Below are 8,410 nucleotides of genomic sequence, written 5' to 3'. Positions count from 1 at the left end.
TGAAAAGCCGTGGTATTTTTATATCAAGTGTTTGCTCCAAAGTCAGATTTACCCATATGGGGCATCTTTGAAAGATAAGAAGACTTTGAAAAGATTAGCTGGAAACTTCTACCTGAATGGTGACGTGATTTACAAGAGAAACTTTGATATGGTTTTTCTCAGATGCGTGGATAGACACGAAGCAAACTTATTGATGACTGAAGTCCATAAAGGTTTCATTGGTACTCGTTCAAATGGACATGCTATGACGAAGAAGATGTTGAGAGCAGGTTACTATTGGATGACAATGGAATTTGACTGTTACAAGTTTGTGAAGAAATGCCACAAGTGTCAAATTTATGCATATAAGATTCATGTTCCTCCGACACTGTTGAATGTCAATTCCTCTCCACGACCCTTCTCTATGTGGGGAATTGATATGATTGGTATGATTGAGCCCAAAGCTTCGAATGGACATCGTTAATTTTGGTGGCTATTGACTACTTCACAAAGTGGTTTGAAGCGGCATCGTATGTGAATGTAACCAAGCAAGTTGTTGTAAGGTTTATCAAGAATCAAATTATATGCCGTTATGGTTTGCCAAGTAAGATTATTACTGATAATGGATTGATCTTGAATAATAATATGGTGCAAGCTCTTTGTAAATACTTCAATATTGCACATCATAATTCTTCTCTCTACATACCTAAGATGAATGGGGATGTTGAAGCTGCAAACAAGAACATTAAGAAGATCATCTAGAAGATGGTGGTAACCTACAAGGATTTCCATGAGATGCTTCCATTTGCTTTGCATGGGTAATGTACATTTATCCTCACTTCAACATGGGAAACCCCTTTCTCTCTTGTTTATGGCATGGAAGTTGTGCTCCCAGTATAGGTAGAGATCCCATCATTAAGTGTCTTGATGGAGGCCAAGTTGACTGAGGCTGAATGGTGCCAGACCAGATATGACCAGCTGAATTTGATTGAAGAGAAGAGGTTGACTGCCATGTGTCATGGTCAGTTGTATCAACTAAGAATGAAGAAAGCTTTTGATAAGAAGGTCAGGCCTCGTGTGTTCCGAGAAGGTGACCTTATGCTCAAGAAAATTCTATCTTTCAAACCAGATGCTAGGGGAAAATGGACTCCTAATTATGAAGGCCCATATGTTATTAAGAGAGTCTTTTTATGTGGTACTTTCAGTCTTATAACTATGGATTATGAAGAGTTCACTCGTCCTGTGAATGTCGACGCAGTCAAGAAATACTTCGCCTAAATAAAAAAAACAGTTCGCTAAGTTGAAAACCCGAAAGGGCAGCTTAGGCAAAAATGAGCGTCTCGGTGGATTGAAAACCCGCAAGGGTGATCCTGAAAAATGTTAGAGACATAAAATAGAAAATTTATCCTAGTGGATTGAGTACCCCACCTTGGGGAAATCTAGGCAAAATTAGGGATTATGGCAAGTAACTACATTCGGTTGGCCCTAGTTATTGGAGCAGTTTTGAGCAAGTCAGACAGTTATGATTCATCATTCTCAACGAAGCCAAGAGCATAATAGATATTGAAGTTGGTAGGAAGAGTAGTGATCATTGTATTCAATGTAGCCATTTTCCAAGTAAATTACCATTTTAAAATTTTGTAAAGATCTATAGAGTCTTGTCATTTACAGACTACCATTTTATTAAATAAAGTTGAGCTTTGTATCCAACTGTTTCTACTCTTATTTACTCTTTAGCTAAATAGAATTGAATTTTCATGATGATAAGTTTGAAATAAATTAATAAATAAAAATCCTTTTTCTTAAAAATTACGAAAGCAAACACTTTAAAAAGAAATCAATTTAAATAAGGAATATTAACAGCAATCTGAGAGCAGGTAAGTCCTAAATTGCGAACCATTGTTGGTCTTCCCCGAGCGGTCGGTTCGGTGATTTTTTCCCCCAACAGTAAGTCAGGAGTCCCCAATTGAGTATGTGGGTCACTGCCGCAGTTGATTGATAGGCGCACATCTTCAACAGTTTTCCTGGGAAGAGGCTTATCTCTTATAGTCCCCAACGAAGTTCATTTTTGATTCCCTACAACGATGATTCTGAGTAGTATTTAATTTGTTCCCTTGCGAGGTTATCTCCCTTTTGATATGGCGTTGATCTAAAAAATCCCCACAGAGTTGACAATTCAGATCCTCAGCTAGGGTTGAGATATTCAGAGCCAATTGATTTGCATCCATCCCCAACATGTGTCTCTAGTTGGTTTTTCCATCTTGTCGAGATCAGCCGAGTGTTATAACGATAATTCAAATCTGTGACATTTGTATCCTTTGCGATAGTTTTGTCAGCATAATCATCAATCATATACATACATATTTATGCATAAAGCATATCATCAGATATTTCGTCATGCATTTGCTATTGCATTAGATTCCTTATCCCCTTTTATGGTGACATTATTTCCCCATGCAGATTTGGTGCGTCTGTCTTCTTTCAATTGTAGAGTGTCAGCCCCTTAGGCAGAAATAGTTTAACCTTTCTCATTCCCCACTAAGTTATTTCCTCGTGGATGATTATGGTTTCAGTTTCCTCCCCAGTTAATTATATGGATAGAACCACTCCCCCTGAGTTATGTCCTCATGGGGTTGAGTCTTTGCTTTACCGTTTCTTTCTAGCTCTTACCTAGATATATACTTTTGGTCCCCCGAGAATCTATTGCCCAGTAGCTGGTAATAATCTTCTCGATTTTTTGAGTGCTTTACTTTTGACCAATACCCGATAGAAGTAATCTACTTCCTTTATTTTCCCTAGGGGATTCGTTTTCACATTTCCCTAGAGAGTTAAATCCTTGATATGTTCATCCTAATCGATGACAGATTTCTTCTCCCTTTTTGGTATTCTATCCAGTAAGCGGTAGATATAAATCCTATTTCTCCCCTTAGAGTTAATCCTTGATATGTTCATCTTAACTAATGATGGATTTCCTCCCCTTTGTGGTCTTCAGCCCAGTAACAGGTAGTTGTAAATCCTACTTTCCCTTGCTGAGTCGATCCTTGATATGTTCATCCTAACCGGTGACGGATATTCTCCTTTTGGTATTCTATCCAGTAACAGATAGATATAATTCCTACTTTTGTAGGCAGTCTATCCTTGATATGTTCATCCTAACCGATGACGAATATTCTTCCTTTGAGTCTATCCTTGATATGTTCATCCTAACCGATGACGAATATTCTTCCTTTGAGTCTATCCTTGATATGTTCACTTTAACCGGTGACGGATATTTTCTCTATTTGGTCTTCTACCCAGTAACTGGTAGTTGTAAATCCTATTTGATATTTTCTCCAGTAGGCTATTCTTATCCAGTGACTAGTAATGAATACACTTCCTTTTTCCTTAACGGATCATCCTTGATGTGTTTACCCTAATCTGTAACGGATGCCTCTCTGCCAGAGTACGTTATTTTCTTACCCAGTAACCGATATTAGATAATGTACTTCTGGTACTCCACTGTTGAAGATCTTTCTTTCCCCGTTGAGTTTTTGTGCGTATTTCCCCAGTGAAGTCGCCAGTCCCATGTTTTGGTATGAGTATTTCAGTCTTGTTCTGATTTACGTGTTTACCCTGCAGCGTTTCCTAGTTCCCCAACCGAGTCCTTCCATTGATTTATTTTCATGGAAATCCCCCATCGTGTCTCCAACGGGGTTTAAGTCGTAGCCTGGCCTACACACAAATTTTATTCCCGAGAGCCTCTGTCTCCCCAGTGAGTTTTCCTTATGGAATGCATTATGCTACTACGGACTGTCAATCTCTCCAGATTCTTTTCCTTTGTGACAATATTTTCCCCACAAAGATTCTTTTTAGCATTCATATCATAAGCATCATGAGGTATCTTAGCGATCAAAATTTGTTTATATACATTATTATTTAAGTTCATTGTACATAGTCGATATGAAGATTTTAACCTTCACATCCTCAGTTAGAATGTCCTTAAATAGGGGAAGTTGTAAGACCCCGATTTTGACCCTAAGATCCCTCATGCTATCTCATCATATACATTAGCATTGGGATCACACCTTGGCATCCTCCTTACCCCTCATTCTTTGGGTTTGCATTGTGATAGGTCACCAAGCACATTTGATTGTATCATACTTTATTTTTCATTATTTACTAACCAATATACAAAAAATATGTCAATATATAGTTTAACTCTTTTGTAGGTAGTGTGTGTGCTAACCTGTGCTCCATCAAGCTCATATCCAGTGTTTGAGATCCTCAATGCAAGGATACTAACCAAGAGATGGTTCACATTGACTTTAGACATCATATATGGGTCCCCATGATCTTCACATATCATTTTTATCTAGAAATCATCAAAGAGTTTGAAGCTTGTTTTCCTTGGAAGCCCATATTCATCCGGGTATCTTATGTGACTTCTTCAGCAAGTTTCTTCATCAATTGATCATATATTTAAATGGATACATCATATTACATCATCTTACACATATATGATCCTCCATGAGTCCCAAATGAGGTCAAATTTGTGACCAAATTGAATATATTTGAAAGATCTATAACTTTTATTAAGGAAAAGTTTCTATTTGAAGTCCATAACAAAAGTTATTCCAGGTGGAAGAAGTGAACATTTGACTTGGTACTTAGAAAAATTTCATTTATGCTTGATTTTCCAAACTTTCACCTCAAAATTCATCATGATCCAGGCTTCAAATGGAAAGGTGTTTTACATGAAATTTGTTCCCCTAGATCTCATATTTCCAAAAAGTCCAAAATCATCTAATTTGGATCAATATTGAAGGATTTGTGCATGGGTGTAATGCATGGTACCATTTGGAAGATTCTCATAATCAAATTCATTTCAACATTACATGGCTTAATGCATTGCTTTCAGCATGACTTGTGCTTTGTACATGCCCATGCAAACTAATGATACAAATTTGCTATTTTTGGATTTTCAAAAGAAAGTGTGTGGAAAGCATATGAATTGGATATAAATACAAGTGCAATGAGCTCAGAACTTCATCAACATCTTGCCTAAGCTTTTCCAGAAGAATCCAAACCCTCCATTCCCTGGAGAACTGATCGTGTTGATTCGCAAGTGCACGAATTACGTCTAAGTAATATAAAAGAATATCAATCCCACAAAGACCAATCGTCAATCTATCGATTACTATCGCTACGTTCATCTAAGACGGTATAAAAGGGATATTGGGTTTGCAAAATAACGATAAATAATAAATGCGGGTAAAGACAGGTTGAATGTAATTCACGTCAGTTAAGTGATGTTTCGATTGTCTAAATAGAACTACTTATGAGGCAATATTTTCTACTCATGAAAAGAATCCATTTAACAGGAACTGTCGCTTTCGCGTATTCAGAACCGAGTTTACCCTTAAATTAAGGCCTTTTATTGTCACTTATAAAAGGTGCGCAAAATGCTAAAGTAGTAAAGCTATTTTTAAGAATTGAGACTCGTAAACTTAGTTGAAAAGTGATTTTGATTTGGAAAGTTTACCCAAGGAGTTCCCTGATTTTAAATCTATCAACGCGTCCGAAAACAGTTTCAAAAATAGTTTTTCCTTAAAGTGATAAAGATTCCTAGTTACTAAGCCAGAGTGCTTTCGCACTCCTAGAATTATTAAAACTAACCAAGTCTGTTTTAGAAAACTCAAGTTAAAAATCAAAATAGCCTTTTAAGCATTTCTACAGATGCAATATGTGAAACATTACTTTAACCGCGATCCTTACATTCTAACCTTTAAAATATTTAGCCATACATAGTAACACAAACAAACACAATGGTGTTAATCATGATGAAAAGTTTTTTTTAGAATGTGAGGCATAAAGAGCGAGTAAAATGCGTAAAATAAATAAAGTAAAGCGAGTGCGGAAAATAAATAAAGTAAAGCGAGTACGGAAAATAAATAAAGTAAAGCGATGCGGGAAATTAATAAAATAAAAGCGATGCGTGAAATAAATAAATAAAGCGATAAATAAGAACCTGCTCTAAATGGAGGCTTCGATTTTGGTACAAAAATAAACCTCCGACTCCTGAAGCTAAAGACGACAGCAACTCGAAGTGACCCAACTCAATCTCACAAAGATGCGATAACCCCCCGATGTGACGGATTATCGCTATTACAAATGATAAATATATGCTTAGTGTTGTAAAACAAAGTTGGATGATTAGAAAACGAAATGGAACGAGCTATTTATAGAGGTTTTCAGTAGCTTCTAAAAACCATGGTACCCTCCAACTTCCCCTTAGTGGGAACGTGTCTTCCAAAGGTGGCGTCCGCCATCCCTTCATGGCGCCCTCCATGTGTGTAAATGGGATGGATCATGGGAACGTGGCGGTTACCTCCTAGTTGAGGGCTGATGACTCATGGCTTCCCCTATAGCGGCCGCCATGTGCAACGCCATGTGTGTAATTTCACCGAAAAACCCTAATTTTAGGTTTTTTGCTCGTTTCTTCCAAAAGTGTCCGAAAGTGCTAAATATCTGAAAACAAGAGAAAAGAGGTCATAATACAAACAAAAAGATAATAAAGTCCTAATAAACATGTGAAATCCGATTAAAAAACACGGTGTAATTCGGTGTGATCAAATTCTCCCACACTTAAACCTTTGTTTGTCCTCAAGCAAAACTCTTTATAGTTTATGCAAGAAAATCAGTATCAACTAGAGTTAATTCGAGGGAAAAAGACTTACGAGTTCATTTAAGGAATGTATTGATAGGTACTAACGAATCGAACTAAGGGTATTGTAGTGACAATTCCCGCAATTACGGTCGTAGACTTTATTCCTGTACAAATCAATCCACATTACCCCACCATACCTTAGCCTTATTTTTGTTTTCTTAAAGTTCTTTTCATTCAGGTGCAATCAGATTAAGCCCGTTATTTGTACATACTCATAGTAAAGTGACCGGTTAGTGATTATGATCTTAAGCATGGGGATCTGGTACATATGTTGGTGTAACCCTTTTATTCAACCTAATTTGCAGTTGTGGGGGATTGGATCGTAATCCACCCTACCAAGTTCAGCACCAGATACCTCTGAACCAACAAGCAAGTAGGCCTATTATTTTATTTTTCTAAGCATGGGGCTCCGGTACATAAGTTGGTGTAACCCCTTTATTTAACCCTATTTGCAGTTGTGGGGGATTGGATCGTAATCCTCCCTACCAAGTTCAGCACCAGATACCTCTGAACCAACAAACAAATAGGCTATTATTATTTATTCTTTTTATTGTTCTTTTTCAAGTTCCGCATATTTTTTTATTTTGCTGGGTTAAATGACCGTGTGAGAGTCACCTAGCCCGGATTTTCATGCGATTTGAGAACAAAGCAGGAATTTTTATGATCATTCACTTATTTTCATCGGTCCTCTACGTAGAGCATGCTTAAGCCGGAGCTGACTGATAGGAAAAACTACTTAAGGACTAATTTGGAACAAAAACTGGGGCTACAACATATGGGGTATCGGGATCGACTCTTATAATCATGAGGCCTAAGGTGTTAAGACAATACCGATTTTTAGAAAAAGTCTTCCCAAGTCTTTTACATCCTGTCATAAACTTGTCTTATAGCCTGAATGTTCAAGATGTACTGTTTTCTTGGCTAAAATTTTTTTTGGTAAGGTTAAAGAAATGGGGGAAATAAGGGTACACTTACACAGATGACACGTCAGACACATGTTATTTTATTGAAAGGTAAAAGCAAGCAACTAAAACATAAAACATACTAAAATTAAAGGAAAACGGTAAAAAGAGATAAAAGTAAAGGAAAGCGATAAAAAGCAATAAAAATAAAGGAAAGATGAAAAGCGATAAAAACTCCTCCCACACTTAAACTGAACATTGTCCTCAATGTTTCGATATGAGATAGGGTAGGAGTAACCTGGAAGAGAGAGAGAGAGAGAGAGAGATAGAGAGAGAGAGAGAGAGAGAGAAAGAGAGAGAGAGAGAGAGAGAGAGAGAGAGAGAGAGAGCTAGGGGTGAGCACCGGTACCGTCACCGTCACCGCCCTGGTCAGGATGTCTGGGTCGACGACGTCTGGTTCGAGTACTAAGTCCTTCCTGCAGCTGCTGAGCGCTACCTATGAGAGATCCTTAGGTGGCCTCGATGAGAGCGAAGTGACACTCATTAGCCTGTCGCTGGTGTTGCAGCTCATTAGTGATCGCAAGCAAGGACTCAGTGACAGTTCAATGTGCTCGCTCACTACGCTACTGGGAAGCTACCATAAAACTCATATTATCTGAAAGTTGTTGGTTTATGGTATTCAGGAGGGTGTCATGCCGTTCCTCACTAGCTAGGTGCTCGCGCCACATCTCCTCGGTGATGTAGAAACCAGGAGTGGTACCTGCAAAAGGGTTAGAGGAAGAAGGTGCGGTGTGTGCAGGTGATGCAGCAGGAATATCATGAG

This window comes from Lathyrus oleraceus, chromosome 3 (genome assembly GCF_024323335.1).
Source record: "Lathyrus oleraceus cultivar Zhongwan6 chromosome 3, CAAS_Psat_ZW6_1.0, whole genome shotgun sequence".
Lineage (NCBI taxonomy): Eukaryota > Viridiplantae > Streptophyta > Magnoliopsida > Fabales > Fabaceae > Lathyrus > Lathyrus oleraceus.
The sequence above is the reverse complement of the archived record's forward strand: the minus strand, read 5'-3'. Positions refer to the sequence as shown.